This window comes from Aotus nancymaae, unplaced genomic scaffold, assembly GCF_030222135.1.
Source record: "Aotus nancymaae isolate 86718 unplaced genomic scaffold, 86718_ANA_hifiasm-v0.15.2.pri h1tg000002l, whole genome shotgun sequence".
In the NCBI taxonomy this organism is placed as follows: Eukaryota; Metazoa; Chordata; class Mammalia; order Primates; family Aotidae; genus Aotus; species Aotus nancymaae.
In genome coordinates this window covers 52,246,996-52,266,129 of record NW_026988413.1, presented here as the reverse complement: position 1 = coordinate 52,266,129, position 19,134 = coordinate 52,246,996, and the positions used below count along the sequence as shown (strand labels likewise).

Here is a 19,134-nt window from a genome sequence, read left to right as displayed (position 1 = left end):
GGGAATTCAGCTGGACACCAGTGTCAACCTCAGAGATACAAGGAAAGAGGGTGAAGAAAATCTGAACTGTAACTCAGTTCTAAAACCAGAATGCCTGGGAAGTTACTGGATTTGACCAGATTTACCTGAAAATAGCTAATTTGAGTTTTCCACAGTGGTCTGAGAAAGCTTGAGATGAAAAGTAAGGCTGGAAACAGGAAAACTAAAGTTATCTTTTGCCCACATAAGTCTGTGTTTTGTGAAATTAATACTTGTTATGTTAGCTATTATTTATGGAATGCCAGCTTTATACCAAGAGCTGTATAGATACCACCTCATTTAATTGATATGATTTTATGTGTATATATTACTATTCTCATTATATAAAATTAGAGAGATTAAGTTACCCACCCAAAGTCACCCTCCTGATCAGCAGTACAGCCAAGATTTGTGTCTATACCTATATGACTGTAAACACATTCTTGGGATTGGTGGGAAGACTTTGCCTAGTATAGTATTTGTGCCATTGAATTTTAAGCCACATGTCAAGAGCCTAGCACTGGGTCTTTCCTTCCCCAGGTGGATGGTGCTTGCATCATGACTTTGCTTTCTCACTGTCATTTCTATAGTCTTGGCTTCACTTTCTCCTTCATCAGCCCGTTCAGCCCTCTCTGGCTGGATTTTTCTTGGAAGAGAAGACTGAAGCACAGCTGCTTCTCAGCTGAGATGCAGCAGCCTACCTGTTCCTTTCTAGTTTCTTTATTTTGTACTGTTACCATTTCTGGGTCGGAATATCTGTTTACCTCATCCATCTATTCCCACTTGACTCCATCAGTTATTTTTTCAAGAAGAGCAATAGGTTTGGGAAAACACTAAGCTTCAAAACAAGTATAAACCGATTTCCCACAGTCAAGATTACCTTTCTCTGATGCCCATAGGTCAATTTTTCCTTCTGTGTTGGACAAGATGTATCTTGGACGTGGGAGAGATGGAAGTTAGCTGCATTTTCTTTCTTTTTGCTAGGAAGAGGCTAAGTAACACTCATACAAAGCACAAAGCTGGTAGTTTGTGAGCTAGGACTCGAACTTGGGTCCACTAACTGCAAAGTCAGTACTCCTCCTTTTCTACCACCCACTTTTCCAAAGGGCTCCCCTACTTTCAGCTATATCCACAAGCCAAAAGTCATGTATAGGGCATCTCCTCTGTGGAAGAATAACATTCAAAGAGATGTACAAATTTAAAAACTAGTCTCATTAGATAATGATACCTTCACACGTGTAGATTCACACAAGATATATTTGAGGGACCCCTTTAAGCAACGTTGGCAGAGCTTTCACTTTCTTTCTATCTATCATCTTCCAGATCAGAGCTCCCCAAAGCAGAAGACCTCAGGAAAGCCACCCTATGTGCTGTGCCCTTGAGAGTTCTGTGATGACAATGATGATCATGTCCAAATAGCTAGTGGCCATCCACTCCCACTCCTCAGGCCCTTCCTCAGGACTCTGTCCAGCCATGGTGATTTGCCTGTTAAGTAGCCACTGTCCTCCAAGACCAGATTTCTCTCAGAGAATATCTATATTCTCACATTATCTGTTGAGGGACAGAGGTGGCAGTTTGGAAGATAGATTGGCAAGTTTTAAGAGATGGTCAATGAAGCAGTTATAGCGGAAGGTGTTGTCTGCACTTGAAAGTGCTTTCTGTAAGCAGTGCATGCATATCAGTCATTGGCTGCTGCTGCTGTGTTCCTCCTGTTATAATTAACAACACTTTTACAGTAGGAGAAATATAGCAGAGCTGGAGAGCCAGAGGACTGGCATTCGTTCTTGGACCTCTGCTACTTGGTTTGTGAGTTGGGTAAGTCATTTAAACTGCCTCCTTATCCAGAAAATGCAAAGCTTGTATAGCACTCAGTTAGAAGATCTCTATGGTCCTTTCTTGTTTTTATCTAGTTGCTTGAGGAAACCCCATGAGTATAATCAACTAGCTGTCCAGAAAACTGTTAATTAGTGGCAACTCTGTAAGGAGCCCAGTGGACAAAGAGTTTTTTTATTTTTAATATAGCAGAGACTTTAAATGCAGAGTATGGAGGGCCCACAGGAGCACAAAGAGCTGTTTAAAAGTCCAACTGCTTGAGTTGGAACTTATTTGAGAATGTAGGTTTACCCAGCACACAAATGTATAAACACTCACATACACATACACATACACACATATACAAATAGAAGAATCTCATATTAAGATATAGTAGGCTCTGAAAAGATGGATATTAAGTTAAATTTTTTTGAATTGAAATATTTTGATTGCATGAAGAGAGTATACTATTTTTTTTTAAAAGGGAAGAAAATCTTAAGTCCCCAAAGCTAAGCAAAACCAAACCAAATAAATGCAACTCTAAATTTTTGTCTTTCAAGATCTCATATTGTTTGCTTTGAAAATTAAGATTATTTTCCTTTGAAGATCAGTTTTTAATGAAACATACCTATAAAGGATTATGATGAAATAATAAAAATGATTTGTTACATGTGAAATGTTATCTGTGAAAATTTTTTTTTTTTTTTGAGACAGAGTTTTGCTCTTGTTACCCAGACTGGAGTGCAATGGCGCGATCTCGACTCACCGCAACCTCCGCCTCCTGGGTTCAGGCAATTCTCCTGCCTCAGCCTCCTGAGTAGCTGGGATTACAGGCACGCACCACCGTGCCCATCTAATTTTTTGTATTTTTAGTAGAGACGAGGTTTTACCATGTTGACCAGGATGGTCTCAATCTCTTGATCTCGTGATCCACCTGCCTCGGCCTCCCAAAGTGCTGGGATTACAGGCGTGAGCCACCACGCCCAGCCAATTTTTGTTATTTTAATATTATGTTTCATATACAATAAGTCTGTGGTTATCTGACAGTACTCAGCAGAAGTCCTAATCTATAGGCCCTTCTATCAAATCTATTTAGACTTATGGTTTGAAAACATAACAAAGCAAAACTTTGATACTAATACCATCTACTCAATGAATTTGTTTTTCAATTGGTAATAAACCAGTGGAGCTTTAAAAACAGTTATAAACTTGTTATCCTTTCAAAAATAGAAAGTTACAGTACAGAACAGCTAACCTTGTAGTCTCAAAGAAAAATTAGAATTTTAAAATTGTAAGACATTAGGGATAAATGAAAAGCTTAAACACTACCAAAAAGAAAAGACAGATTTCTGAAACCAAATACCAAAAACAATGTTAAGCCAACAGCAAACTATTCATGGGTAGAAATAGATATTAGAAAACAGGGAGATCCTATCTTTAAGAAATGAAGAGAAAGTAACTGTTGACCTAGACTTCTATACCCAGCTGAACTATTACATACAAGCTAGGATGAAATAAAGATTTTCAGACACATACAACTAAAAGTGCTTATTGACTACACACTCTGGATGAAAGAACTACTAAAGACTGTAAGAAAGAAGAAAACCTAGAAAAAAGAATTGAAAGAAGAAAAGCTGCATAAGTTGCATAAAAAAAGCTATAAAATATCTTGAGAAATATAAATGTATTGACAATATTGATGGTTAAAAAGAACCCTTCACCTGTGTGTAAGAAGAATAATATATTTAATTCTAAATAACACAGAAAACATAGAAAATGGGAAGAAGGGTTTCAGAGGAAAGTTAAAAACTGGCTAAGTTCTTTCTTCGGGGAGGAGGAAAATAAAAATAAATAAACGAATCAAAATAGTCAGAATTCCTAACTAGAAGACTGTGAGGTCGAAAGGATCTGCTGCCTGTTATAAGGCTCTTTCTGGTCTTGTTGCATGAGTTTAGGTGAGTAAAGACATAGCTTCCTGTTTAGGCAAAAGCAGGGAGGGAATGAGAACACTGAGTATTTTTGCCTGCAGTATCAGACTTGCTTTTGGCACTCACATTGAAATGCATTTCATCCACTGCTTTACTCAGGATGGGATTACAAAGCACAGGGCTGATAGGCACAGGACACTGGGTCACCTGCATCCATGCAAATGAGGGGAGTGAGGCCAGGAAAAGCAAGTCTTGGCTTGATTCTTTCACACAGGGGAAAGTTCCAACTTTCTCTTGAATGGCCTGCTGTGAGCTAGGAGAAACTTTCCTCCTCTTTTCTTCCAGGTGCTGTGTGAAACATGCTAGAGGCACATTTCCTCTGCTTGATAGTTCTATCCTAAGCTTAATTACTCTTTGAATGTGAAGGAGAATGTATTCCCATATCCCCAACTCTTTGAGAAGATGATTAGTGCTCTGGCTAAGTTGGCTAAAGAGCAGTTACTGGAAAGAGAAGTTCCCACTGGATCCTACCTCACACCTTAAGAAACTGATATGGAAGTAAGTGCTGGGAAGGGTGTGGTCCCTTTAAATGATATGGAAGGAGGTAGGGAAGTGCTGAGTAGAGAATGGCATGGTCCCTGGGTAGGGCTCCACCCTAGGGCCTATGCACATGGACCTAGGTGAAGACAGGCATTTTTGTTTTTCTGCCCAAATGTTGCATTTCCCAAGACCACTCTGGCCTACCGCACCCCTATCCTGTGCCTATAAAAATCCTGAGACCCTAGCAGGCAGACACATAAGCAGCTGGACATGGAGACGAGCACATCAGTGGAGGAACACACAGGCAACTGGATGTTTAGAGGAATGCACTGACAGACACTGGAAAGCTGGCAGAACGTGGAATTTGATTGGGGTAGTTGGAGGACAGCCCAGGCCGCCAAGCCACCTAACTCCAGGGGAAAACCATTCCCTTCTGGCTTCCCCATCTGCTGAGAGCTACTTTCACTCGATAAAACCTTGCACTCATTCTCCAAGTCCACGTGTGATCTGATTCTTCTGGTAGACCAAGGCAAGAACACCAGGATACAAAAAGCCATCTCTCCTCGCGATAAGACAGGTCTAATTGAGCTAACACAGGCCACCTACGGATGGCTAAACTAAAAGAGCACACTGTAATACATGTCCACTGGGGCTTCAGCTGTAAACATTCACCCCTAGACATTTGTCATGACATCGGAGCCCCACAGCCTGCCCGTCTGTATGCTGCCCTAGAGGTTTGGGCAGTGGGGCACTGAAGAAGGGAGCCACACCCCCATTGCTCGCCCTGCAGTAAGGACAAGGGAACTTTTCCCATTTCAGAACCATTCCAAAGACATGAGAAGCTTATATTTGAAAACAAAACCATAAAAGTATTAGAAGAAAATATGAAAGTATTTAGTGTAATCTCAGACAGAATCCTTTCCAAGCAGCAAGCAAAAAGTGGAGCCACAGAACACAAATTGATAAATTTGACTATATAAAATTTTTAAAAAATCGTATGGCAGAAATCCCTAGAAATAAAGTCAAAAATCAAATGGTAAAAAGGAAAAAATATTTGCAATGCATATTACAGATAGAGTGCTAAATTCCTTAACATATCAAGATTTCCTACAAATCAGCAGAAAATATACCAACAACCCAGTAGAAAAATGGTAGAAATGCCCAATTTTACTCATGAAAAGGAAATGCAAATTAAAATGAGATACAATTTTCTAATCCAACAGATTGGCAAAAAGTAAAATGTTTGATAACACTATATTGGTGAGGATTTGGGGGATTTCTCCCATACTCTTATATGTCAATCGTAGGAGTACAAATTGGAACAACTTCTTTGAGGAGTAATTTGGCAATGTCTATCAAACAGTTAATGTTTTCTCCTATTCAAGTCAGGTTTTAGAAATTTAGTCTACAAATATATTCTGGTATGATATTATGTAGGTTCAAAGATGTTTATTGCAGCATTACTTGTAATAGAAAAAGAAATGAGAACAAAGCCAAAACCCATCAATAGCAGACTTGATCAATATGTGGCACATCCATACAATGGATATTATGCAGTCACTACAAAGAATGGGGCTGCTGGGTATGCACTGATATGTTACAATTTCCCAGATATAGTAAGAGGGAAAACCAAGTAAAGTAGAGGATATAATATGCTTCCATTAGTAGCAGGAAGCACAGACTGTGTTTCCATAAAGCAGAGACTATGCAGATGAGTATACACTTGTATATGCATAGACTGTTTCTGGAAGGATCACAAGGCTATGACAATAATGGCTGTCTCTGAGGAGGGAAACAGCTTCTGGGGAAAGGAGATAGACAGGAAGACATGTGTTTCATTGTTTACGCTTTTGAAGATTTAGAATTTTGTATCGTGTGCATGTACTATCTATTTTAAGAAATCATTTTTTCTTAAAAATTGAGCTTCTGTAAGGATAAATCAGCTGGCATAATGCCATGGGGTGAGCCATGCTATTTCATACCTTTACGTTGTTAATTCCTTTTGCTGGAAATGGCCTTTACCCTTCTTTTCTCCAACTCACTCCTGCCTTTGGAAACCATCTCTGACAGCTACACTCTTGATCAGAATTTGATTCTATTCCCTCCAGTCTCCCAAGCCCCACAGCCTCAGGCATGCTTGGAGTTCAGTAGAGGCATGCCTGGATTACCTGGTTGTAATCCTGGGCTTACTGGTTTGTCTGGACTGGGCCTGAGTTCCTTGATGGGAGAACCATGTCATAGCGGATGTTCCACCCTGATGCATGCACAGCACTGCCATGCTGTGGGCTTCAACCAGAGCCATGGCTGGATGACTGGATGGGCGGAAGGAGGAGTGCTTCCACAGCATCTGTTGCTTGTGGCCAGGCATTTTCATCTGCTTTATTCCCCGCTGTAACCTTAGCATGCACAGCAGGGCTTGGAACACAATAGATAGTCAGTATTTGTTGAGTGAATAAATAAATGCCACCTAGAGGGAGAAGGAGGAAGAATCAGCTGGCAAGAAGATGTTTGAACACGGTAGCAGAGAGGATAAGTAGGAAGAGACCCACAGCTTGGGCTATGGGCTCCAGGAAGCCAATGAAGGACGCTAGAGAAGGAACTGGCTTCAAAGCAGTTAGATATTTGCCTATAAGAATGACCTGGTAAAGTTACCATATGACCTGGTAATTCTAGGTATTTCCCCAAGAGAAATGAAAACCTATGTCATGCAAAAACTTGTACGCAAATGTTCATAACAGCATTATTTGTAATAGCCAAAATGTTGAAATAATCCTGTTATCCATCAACTGAAGAACAAGAAAATTAAATGTGGTATATCCATACAATGGAATAATATTGGGTTGATGCAAAGTAATTGCGGTTATTTTCCATTAAAGGTAATGCATCAACCCAATATTAATCAGCAATAAAAAGGAATGAAGTATTGAACATACTCCAACACAGATGAACCCAAAGAACATTATGCAAGTAAAAGAAGCCAGTTACAAACGGCCACGTGTTGCCAGATGTGGTGGCTCATGCCTGTAATCCCAGCACTTTTCAGGGCGGATCACCTGAGGACAGGAGTTCGAGTTTGGCCTGGCCAACATGGTGAAACCCTGTCTCTACTAAAAACACAAAAGTTAGCCAGGTGTGGTGGCGTGTGCCTGTAATACCAGCCACTCAGGAGGCTGACAAGGGAGAATAGCTTGAACCTGGGAGGCAGAAGTTGCAGTGGGCTGAGATCATGCCACTGCACTCCAGCCTGGGTGATGAAGTGAGACTCCATCTCAAAAATTAAAAAAAAAATTTTAAAGACCACATATTATATGATTTTATTAATATGAAATGCCCAGAATAAGGAAATCTATAGAGATAGAAAGTAGATTAGTGGTTGCTAGGGTTGGGGGCGAGAGTTAGAGGAAAATTGAGAGTAACTGCTAAGGATTGAAGAGTTTTTTTGGGTGTGTGTGATGGAAAATGTTATAAAATTGATTATGGTGATGATTGCACAACTCTGTGAATATACTAAAATCACTGAATTGTACACTTGAACTGGGTCCATTGTATGGTATGTGAATTATATCACAAACTGTTAAAAAAAAAAAAAAGAATTATCTGGAGCGTGAACCCAGAGGGCAGGCAGCCCAGCTCACACTCACAGCATGTGCCCTGGAGTCGGGTGGGGCTGAGCCCAAGGAAGTCTTCTCAGTCACTCTTCCACCCTTGAAGCCAGGAAAAGGACCCTAGCAGTGGGTCCTGAGGGCCTTGGCTTGAGAGGAGCCTCTCTCATGGTCCTCAGGGCCAGTGGGGGAACGTAGCTCCGGGGTTCTAGGAGTGAGAAGGATTATGGGACTTCTTTATTTCTACCCCTGCAAGAGCTGAGGGGCTCTCACTGGGTGGATGTTTGGGGTGGGTGTGAGAGGAGAGCATGGCACAAGGCAAGGAAATATAAAGTCAGCTCAGTCATTCTATGTTTTTTGAGCACTCGCTATGCATCGCTATGCATCTGGCACAGTGTTAAATGTGAAGCAGTTGGAGTGCAAAGAAGCATAAGAGCTTCTCTGTCCTGGAAAACTTGCCAAGGCTGCCTGGAGACAGATGTATAAAAGAACCATGAGATGTGGTGCTAAAGCAACGTGTGCGCTAGGACAGTGGCCCACAAAGAAGACACGGGGAGGGATGTGTTTCCATTCCTGCAAGCAGCACTGGTGTGAGCGTGGGTCTTCCCTGAGTGCTTTTCCTGAGGGAGACCTGAGATGGGGGAGGTGCTTGAAGGGTGGAACCCGGGTGTTCTGTTCCAGGTTTTGGATTCCTCGAAGCCCATAGTTTGAGCGCTGAACGAATGGGAACCGTGAACAGAACTGCCCCACATATACAAAGGTGACGACGTTTGTGGACTAGCCCACCAATGCCCATAGAGCTAGTAACAGACCCCAGCCATTGAACAATACGTCTGTGTCTTATCTTAAGGCTGTAAATTTAAACTACAGACAAGTACAGTTACTTAATGAAGGAGATATATTCTGAGAAATGCAATAGTAGGCAATTTCATCATTGTGTGAACATCAGAGTGCACCTACACAAACCTCAATGGTATAGCCTATTACACACCTGGGCTGCATGGTATAGTCTATAGCTCCTAGGCTACAAACCTGTACAGCATGTTACTGCACTGAATACCGTAGGCAATTGTAACTCAATGATACGTATTTGTAGTATATGTAAACATAGAAAAGGTACAGTAAAAATACTGCATAAGGCCAGGCGCAGTGGCTCATGCCTGTAATCCCACAACTTTGGGAGGCCAAGACGGGTGGATCATGAGGTCAGGATTTCGAGATCAGCCTGACCAACATGGTGAAAACTTGTCTTTACTGGAAATACAAAAAACGAGCTGGGTGTGGTGGCGGGTGCCTGTAATCCCAGCTACTTGGGAACCTGAGGCAGGAGAATCGCTTGAACCAGGGAGGCGGAGGTTGCAGTGAGCCAAGATTGCACCACTGCACTCTAGCCCGGGTGACAGTGCAAGAGTCCATCTCAAAAAAAAAAAAAAAAAAAACCCTGCATAAATGATTTTTAAAAATGGTACATCTCTTTAGGGCACTTACCATGAATGAAGCTTGCAGGACTGGAGGTTGCTCGGGTGAGGGAGTGGTAAGTGAATGTGACAGGCTAGGATGATACTGTACACTACCATAGACTTTGTAAACTTGGTCTACTAAATTTATTTTTAAAATTTTCTTTCTTCATAATAAATTAACCTTATCTTACTGTAACATTTTTACTTTACAAACTCTTATATTTTTAAAACTTTTTGACTCTGTTGTAATAACAGCTTAAAACACATTGTACAGCTGTACAAAAATATTTTCTTTATATCCTTAATCTATAATATTTTTCTGTTAATTTTTTAAAACTCATTACCCTTTTTTGTTAAAAATGAAGACAAACACACGTGAGCCTCGGCCTGCACAGGGTCAGGATCATCAGTGTCACTGGCTTCCACCTCCACATCTTGTCCCACTGGAAGGTCACAGGGGCAATAACACGCATGGAGCTGTCATCTCCTATGACAACAATGCCTTCTTCTAGATACCTCCTAAGGACCTGCCTGAGGATGTTCTACAGTTAGCTTTATTTTTTATTTTCATTTTTGAGATGGAGTCTTGCTCTTGTCACCCAGGCTGGAGTGCAGTGGCTTAATCTCAGCTCACTGCAACCTCTGCCTCCTGGGTTCAAGCTTCTCCTGCCTCAGCCTCCTGAGTACCTGGGATTATAGGTGCCTGTCACCACACCTGGCTAATATTTATACTTTTAGTAGAGATGGGGTTTCACCATGTTGGCCAGGCTGGTCTCCAACTCCTGACCTCAGGTGATCCACCCGCCTCGATCTCCCAGCGTGCTGAGATTATAGGTGTGAGCATCGTGACTGGCCTATTTTTTTGTAATAAGTGGAAGGAGTATACTCTAAGATGACTAGTAAATACACAAACCAGTAACAGAGTCATTTATTATCGTGATAGGTATTATGTACTGTACATAACCGTACGTGCTAGATTTTCACATGACTACCAGTGCAGTAGGCTTCCACCAGCATCTCCCCAAACACATGAGTAACGTGTTGCACTACGATGTTACAACAGCTAGAACGTTACTAGTCTATAGGAATGGTTCAGCTCCATTATCATCTCATGGGAACACCATCGTGTACGAAGTTCATGGTTGACGGAAATGTTGTTATGCAGTGCATGACTATACGTTGTAGATTATGTAAGGGTAACTGGGTTCCATGTTCCAAGTCAAAAAATGTCTGGAACACAACTCCTTTGCTAGCAAAGTAGACACTTATAGCAGCTAGTTCCCAGGGAAGTCCCCCGAAATACGTGAAGGGCCTGCCTGAATCACTGCTGAGCCAGATAGCATGGAGGAGAAGGCTCGAGTCTCATGGGAAGCTGGAGGGGGGCCTGCCCTAGAGACTCCGACCCTGCCTGAGGGCCCCATTCATCCCACCTGGCTGAGACCTTGGTGGATCCAGGACAGCTCAGATGCTGGAAGTCAGGGGACAAGAGAGCCAGGGGCCGCAGAGTCCCACCCAGCCTCGTGTGATTCTGGCCCAGCTGTGTGTCTGGTACTAGAACCAGGAGATTTCGGAGGGAGATGGGAATTGACACATGGGCAGCAGCCTGTGGCAATGGCAGAAGCAACCTCAGGGCTGGAAATAGAAGCTGTAATTACAGGAGAAAACACCCACAACAAATTCCAAAAGATGACCCTTTTGCTCCCTAGAACCAGGAAGGGGAAAGAAGGGGAAGCATGCTACCCTGGTAAAAACAGAGCAACGTGAAAGATGCTGTGCAGTCAGGCTGAAAATTAAACAGATGTGAGTTTCTTTAATTCAAAAGTTTAATTATTCTGACGTTTTCTATAACTTAATCTGAGCCGTCACTTCAACTTTAATTATACATAATGAAATAGATTATTTACAGTAACTCACGTGACAGGAAAAACTGAGAGGTGAGAATTGGTAGCTTGGCAACTGTTTTTTATTTCTCTTTTTATTTGGCCAATGTATATTGAGTACCTACTATGTTTCAGGCCTTGCCAGGGTCCTGTTAGTAAAAATAGTGGCTCATGCCTGTAATATCAACACTTGGAGAGGCCAAGGTGGGAGAATCACTTGAGCCCAGAAGTTTGAGACCAGTTTGGGCAACATAGGGAGACCTCCTCTCTACAAAAAAAATAAATTAAAAATTAACCTGGTATGGTGGTGCACGCCTGTGGTCTCAGCTACTCCAGAGGCTGAGGTGGGTGGATTGCTTGAGCCCAGGAGGTTGAGGCTGCAATGAGCTGTGATCACGCCACCGCACTCCAGCCTGGGAGACAGAGTGAGAGTGAGATCCTGTCTCAAAAAAAAAAAAAAAAAAAAGTATTGTTAAAATACATAGTATGGGCTAGTTTCTTTCACTTCTTTCTCTTGTGTATTGCTCTCGATGATACCGTGTAGCAGGAATTATTTTCCCTGATTTATATAAGTGGGTGGAACTGAGATTCTGAAAGGTTAGGTAAATTGTCTAAGGTTACTCAACAAAACTCCATTTTGTTTTGTTTTTTGTTACCATCTATGTGCTTCAAACAGAGGCCTATGGGCCAACTTTCCTAATCTTACTACCTTCTTTCACACTTTATACAGGAAAAGTCAACTTTTCCTAAGGGAAATGTTGTTCATTATTTTGAGCAGGAAAGTAAATGACCAAAATCGCACTTTGGGAAATTAATGTAAGCTTCTGTAGGATGTGCTGGGGGCCATAACCCAGGCCAGAGGCAAAGACCTTAAGCCAGGGGAGTAGCCACAAACCTGGGCAGGGGACCGGCAGGAGGCACTTGGAGGCTGGAAGGGGCTTGACAAATGTTTGGATGTGGGGGAAGACAAGGGCAGCCTTGCCATCTTGGGATTGGGACGCAGGGGACACAAGGGACGCTGGCAGGCAGCATGACCCGGGTCAAACCCCTCACTCTCTGAGCCTTAGTGTCCCTGTCCCTGTGCCTCGAAGGGGCTCTAAACAGCTGATTGAGCAGTCTCTGTTCAGTGACATGTAAACTGAGATGGTTCTAGGTTTCTTCCATGCACTGTTTTAATTTTTTCCTTTTTTGAACATTCACTGTTTTCACTTGGCCTCTGTTAAAATTCCCTTTCTTGTTCCTCAATGTCTTGATTTCTGGTCACATTCCCAGTCCTCCACGGTTTAAGGCTTCCATCTCAAACTCAGTCTCTCCAGGCCTGAACCTGGTGGCTGGGGCTGAGACTGAGATTTGGGCGTGGGCGTGGGGTGCTGTGGCTGCCAGCTGCTCCTCCATCTTGTCCTTGGGTGGACAGAAGAGGAGGAGGGAAAGGAGAAGGGCAGGCTACGTGGCTGCCCTTGTTGCTGTTGAGATGGAGCAGGGACCCTCTCCTAGGGACCCGATGAGCGCCCCCAAGCATGGAAATAAAGAAAAATTTGGAGTTCCTTCAAGAGCAATTTCAGGCACCCAGCCAGCCTGAGAAGTAAGTAAGTAATTTATGCCAGCAGGTGATAGTAGCCTCGAACACTAGCCAAGGAAGTTAGAGCCCTGAGTTTTTTGGTTTCCTATAGAAACTAAAGACAACATCTTAACACATGTCCCGGATTTGTCCTTCAGAAACCTAGGCGCCCTCGCACGGAGAACCCCCACTGGACTCAGATACAGAGGAACTGAAAGCTGAATTCTGATCACCATTTTTTGTTCTAAATTTCTCCCTTAGGGGTAGGCTCGTCGCTCGAGCAGAGACCACCAGGCAGGCTTTGTGTGGGCAACCAGGCCGTTTTATTTTGCGCTTGGGGGCAAGCGGGCCAAGTCCAAGAAGGGAGTTAGGTGAGGGCATCGGAACGGGGACTGGTTTTATAGGATGGGGCAAATGGTCAGTTAGAGGTGGTCATCTATTTTAGGGAGGAGGAGGTCACAAGGGTAGGGGTCATCTATTACCAACAGGCACGGTCATAGGGTGGGGGTTATCGGTTACAAGTAGAGGGGAGGGTGCAGTAAATTATATAGTTCAGGGGTGGGGGTCTTGAGAAACCTAATGCCAAGGGGGAAATTTCACAAGGTTGAGCAGGAACAATGGTCGAATGTTGCAGGGGGAGAGCAGTTAGTTGAGGCAGGAACCAGTCATTTTGCTTCTCTTTGTGGCCATCCGGTTACTTCAGACTTTCTGGCTCCTGGAGGCCATCAGGAAGTGTATGTGCAGGTCACCAAGGCTATAATGGCCAGGCTTGGACTTGGAGGCCTAACAAGGGGCATGGAGGGAGTCACATTCCCAGCCAGGCAAGACTTTTTTCTACTGATCTCAAAATTTTAAACAAAGCTTCTCTTCCTTAACCAACTGCAAATCTGAATCCGGCTGTTAACCACATTTTCCTTACCACCACCACCACTTCAGGACATCCCACTCCTTCAGGCCAAAACCTATGTGTCACCTCCATGTATTAGTTTCCGAAGCTATCATGGAGGTCGGTCAGGATTTCAGCATTAGCTGCCTGGTCCTTCCTGCTTGGTGCCCTTGCAAATAAATGCCTTCCTTTCTATTGCTGCAGAAACCTCGGTGTGGATATCTGGTTTTATTGCACCAGGTGAGCAGACCCCAGTTTGGTTCCATTACGTTGTCTCCCTCTATCCCTTGTTGGTGACCTCCACATAGCAGGTGCCTAAAGCTGGCTCACCTGTGGGGCATCTGTGTAGTTTTCAGAGCGCCTGTGGGGTTTTGTCCAGACTGGGAGGTTCTGCCTCAACTCCTCACCTTCTTCACTGCATTCCTGCCCCCGGCCTTGGGCTGCTGGGCTCTTCTCCCCAAGCTGGCACAGGAACGGGAGAGATGGTCCAAGCCCAGCTGCCTTCCACTACATCCACTACTGCTTTTACTGCTTTTACATGGAGAGGCGACAGGCCACTCTTTGGTCACCCTCTCTTTTCTCTGCTGTTGCTCCTTCTCGGTGGAGACTAGACCCCAGCCCGCATTTGTTCACATGGCACATCTTGTGCCCTGGCACAGGGCTGCATAGAGCAGAAAAGCATCATGAAGGGCAACACCTGCATCACTCCCCACTGGGCAGAAGCCTCACAACTCCAGTAATCTTCCTTCACAGCCTTCTTCAACAGCTGGAGGGGCGGTGGTGAGGGGTGGAGTCAGAGGGCAGAGTCTTCCACCTCGAGTCACCCATGAGGACGGGTCTGCTCCCAGCTCTCGGATCTTGTCTTTACAACGAGTGCCAGTTAATTCCCAAGTCTGAGTCCTGCTCATTGATTCAAGACATCAGAAAAACTCCCACTTCCCGCCCCTGTTTCTGGGAATGACAAGCCTGGCTACAGGGTGACTGAGACCACTGGGGGTGGACTACGCACGCATGTCCAGCTCTTACTGTTATCTCTGCGTCTCGGCTTTCTCTTTTGACTTCTCTTTGGAGCTCTCGGTTGAGATGCTCGGTGAGTGCGGACTTTCAAGGTGAACTCTGAGCTGACCAAGACTGGCCAGTTGATCTCTTGGGTACCATGCAGTCACAGAAGCAGGTAATCAAAGAACACACAGTCCTGTGGTGTTTAGAGTCTCCCTTGGCTACTGCTAAAGCCTCTGTTTGATTTCTTGCATGGCAACAAAACCTGGAGGGGAAGCTGAGTGGCATCTGAAATAAACTTTGGGTGTGAGACGGGATTCAGGTCGTGGCTCATGTGCTGGAGGTACACACAGTGGTGGCCGTCAAGTATGCAAGAAGCCATCATTCTCCTGGTTCTCCTGGGTGCCATGTCAGGTGGGAACTCAATTTTGCTTTGGAATGGCTTGCCTACTTGGTCTGCATAATACCATTGTATGACAATGTCCCCCAAAAAGGAAATTGCTCCTGGGAGGCTTGTTCAACTGAGGGCTTAGCTGCAATTATGAGTGAGGTGATGCAGCTCCAGGGAGCCCTGGGGGGCCGGGTAAAGCCCTGGAGAAGAGAGATACTTAGAGAGCCTAATCTCACGTATGTTGGTACAGACTTCACTTTCCCTCTTGGGTTAACTGGCCTACATTTGGTAGTCCTCCTGAGATCTAAGGTTGGGAAAATAATGTTCATGGCAGAGCTTCGTGTGCATGCCAGGTCAGTTTTTGTGGAGATTCTGGCCAGGCAATTTGAGGTTGCCAAGTGATCCTGTGAGGAGACTGAGTTACTGAGGGGCTGTCTTCCTTTTGGACAAAGCAAACACCGTCTGACAGAGGGGCCAAAGACTCAATCTAGCCATCCTTTCACTCCCTCTTCCTTCTTCCAGGGCATCAAGAATCTTGGGTGATCTTATGAATGTCAGCCTGGATTATTAAAATTGCACTTTTAAAATTAACTTTATTTCTGAATAGGTAGTATATGCATAATGTATAGAATTTAATCATGTTAAACTTGCAGATTAATTTAGGGATAATTTACATCTTTGATAAGTTATACGGTAAAACACTTAGAAGAGTGTCTGAGTACACAGTAAATGCTTAGTAAATGTTAGTGAGTGTTATTGATCCTCTTGAGTCTTCCTAATCCAAGAACAGGTTTCTAGATACGTATTTGAGTCTTCATTTGTTTTCCTGAAGAGTATTTTGAGGTTTCCTTCATATAGATTTTGCACATTCTGATTGTGGTTATTTCTAGTTCTTACTTTTTCTTTTTTTACATTTGTAAATGGAATCTCTTCCTCCCTACATCTTTCAACTGATTGTTGTATGAGGTATGGAAATCTATTAACAAGTTGTCTTATTATTTGGCATGGTTTTTCAGGTGATTCTCATGAATTTCCCACATTTGAAAGAATGAACATTTATATTCTTCCTCTCCTATTTCTATAGCTCCTATTTTTTTCTTATCTAATGGCCAGGCCTGGACATTCTGATCATTTTTAAATAATGACAAGAGTATAAATTCCTGTCTTGTTCCCCATTAAGCATGATGTTAACTTTTGGTGTGGGAGAGAAATGTTTTACATGTTAAGGAGGTGGCTTTTATTCTTATTAATATAAGAATATTAGAGTATTTATTTCTAAATAAACATACAATAAAAATATAAGAATATTAATTTCTAAATAGAAATGGATTTTTAAATGAAACGCTTTTTCAAGATCTATGAAAATGACCATTTAATTTTCCTCTTCAATCTGCTAATAAGATAAATAAATAACTGGGTTTCCTAATATTGAGCCTTCTTCTATCTTGGACTTTTCAGCTAAGCAGAGGGCAGGGTATCCTGTGAATGTGAAGTGGGCCATGAGTAGTTCAGAGTGTCACTTGAAGTAAACATTTCAGATTTCCCCCAGAAACATGGGCTTTTAGGGCCATATCATTTGAGTTGAGGTGCCTTTTATTGTGACTAGGGAAAGAGTGAGGTTAGGAAGAACCCAATTTCTTATACTGAACCCTATCATTTGGAACTTTATTAGAAGTGTGAAAGGGACAGATCACAAAGGTTTGCAAGAAATACTTGAGATTTCTTATTTAAAACACACAATAGGTCAAATCTTATTTTTGGAAGGGCTGCTGTGATGCAAACTGTTTCTATCTCACTGTCTTTTGTGAGTCTGGGAACCTGCTCGTTACCCTCACACACCAACACCTGTGTTACAGAGGATTCTAGTGGGGCAGCCACATCAGCATCCCTTCAGGGTGCTGGAAGCAGGCATCACTATAGTAATCTCAAATAAAGTAACATACAGTAAAAAATCAGCCGGCATGATGGCGGGTGCCTGTAATCCCAGCTACTTGGGAGGCTGAGGTGGGAGAATCGCTTGAACCTGGGAGGTGGAGGTTGCAGTGAGCCGAGATCGCACCATTGCATTCCAACCTGGGTGACAGTGTGAGACTCCATCTCAAGTAAATGTTGAGTGAATGAATGAATGAATGAAGTAACATACAGCATCCTCTTTCCTTTCATGTGGTCTAACTCCTATGCTTCCTTCAAGGCCCAACTCAAGCCCCACCCCTCTCATGGAGCCTTCCTGGATTGACCTAGGAAACAGCATGGAGCTGTCCTTGGAGTCAGATGCCTAAGATTGGATGGATCTTTCATGGAATTAGTCTTTCAGACCCAGGAATTATCAGTTATGATGAATTCAAGAAAATCAATGGATATACTCCCAGCAAAGAAAACCAGGAGCTATCAGCAGGCAATATTTGAGAAGCATGGCTTTTCCACAGTCCTCAGCTCCCCAAAGGAGCTTCACTAAGGTTGGGAGCCACAGTGATCTCCCCACTCGGGGTGAGGCTGTAGAGAGCCCTGAGTGGAGCTTAGCAAGCCCCTCCTACCTGAGCCCACACCATGCTCATACTCACACTCCAGCACAATTCTTCGTGTTGTTCCCAAAACAGCCTCTTACAGATTGCGTCATCCAGATCTAACATCCAGATTGAAGGTCAATTTCCTCCCCGCCCCCAGAGCCATGTTGTTGCAGTGTCCCAGGGTCACTGAATAACTATGCTGCATCCTATGTGCATGCTCATGTGACAGGCATAGAGTGACCGACTGTCTGTAGTAGGTATGTGTAGTCTGCTAGCTACAAGATCCAGATGCCATGAGCCAGAGCCCTCCATGACCACTCCCTTAATGTATGATCTCAGATGTGTGCAATGGTGACAGCAATACCTCCATCGGAGGATTGTGCTGGGAGTGAGGGGCATCAGGGAGTCAAGGAGCTAGCACTGTGCCCGCTGAGCAGGTGCTTGGTAAATGCAGGTGGGTACTTATTTTAGTCTATTCATTTGGGCTAGGCACTACCTTACCCCAGGCTATCATTGAGAAAAACATAGCAAGTTCTAACTTTGTTGCCTGGAGAGGCACAAGTCACTGGGGAGGGCTGGAGGGGGCAAGGGAAGAATATGGGTGAGAAGGTGGGTGTTCCATGAGACAGATTGCCAATCTATTTCCTGTATGGCTGTCTCTGTCTTGCTAAACAGTGAGGAAACACTCTCATGAACAGCTCAGGGAGGTGTCCTAGTGACTTTCACTTGTGAGAAAAGAGAATGGGAGGGAATGATGCCCCAAATACCCAACCCATCAAAGCCGTAGATTATTTTGCTCATTTTGAAAAACTATTTTTGAGAGCTTTTTCCTTAAATACTCCAACCATACTCTTTTGCTCCTGGTTTTTACCATAAGAATGCTATAATATTAAAGTCAATTTTAATAGATTTTTAAAAATCTGTTCATATTCGCATCAACATAAACTTCAGCTGTTTTGATATTTCTGAGTCCTTGCACAGTCCTTGTCCATAAAACTTGATAATTCTGCTAGTGACAATAACTTATGCATTATGCATTTTAGCCTCTAAACTAAATAAGATGACTTTAGATTTATAAAAGCTTGTATCAGTGGATGTGCTTAATATTTCAATTTTTTTCATTTCCATTTACTCCTCTGCACTCACCCCACCCCCCACCAACTGAAAGAAAACATCCTGGCTTGTTTGTTTCTAGAACATTTATACCTTTCAGCGGGACAGAGCTTTCTACTGACCCTACCCACCCCCGTGCCTCCTACTTGTTCAGGGTTTTGTTCCCAGGGTCTGATGGTGGCCAAGACTGGGAAGCTGGCTGGGAAAAGGGACCAGTGTAAATCTTGGCTCTGTTATTTTTTATTTGCTGTGTGGATTTCAGCTCAGTTTCCCCATCTGTAAAATGACATTAATACCTGTCTGGGAGAGGTGTTTGAGGAGTAAATGAAAGACAGGATTTTACATTTTGCACTTATTTGTAACATTGGGCTGCTGTAACAAACTACCACAAATTGGGTGCCTTGAAAACAACAGAACTTTATTCTCTCACAGCCCAGCAG

General features: G+C 43.3%; 1 protein-coding gene across 1 annotated transcript in view; it reads left to right on the top strand.

The window, feature by feature from the left end:
* Positions 1-19,134, top strand: part of CDHR3 (cadherin related family member 3) — a 122,227-nt gene that overhangs the window by 36,779 nt on the left and 66,314 nt on the right. The gene's annotated exons all lie outside the window — the stretch shown is intronic.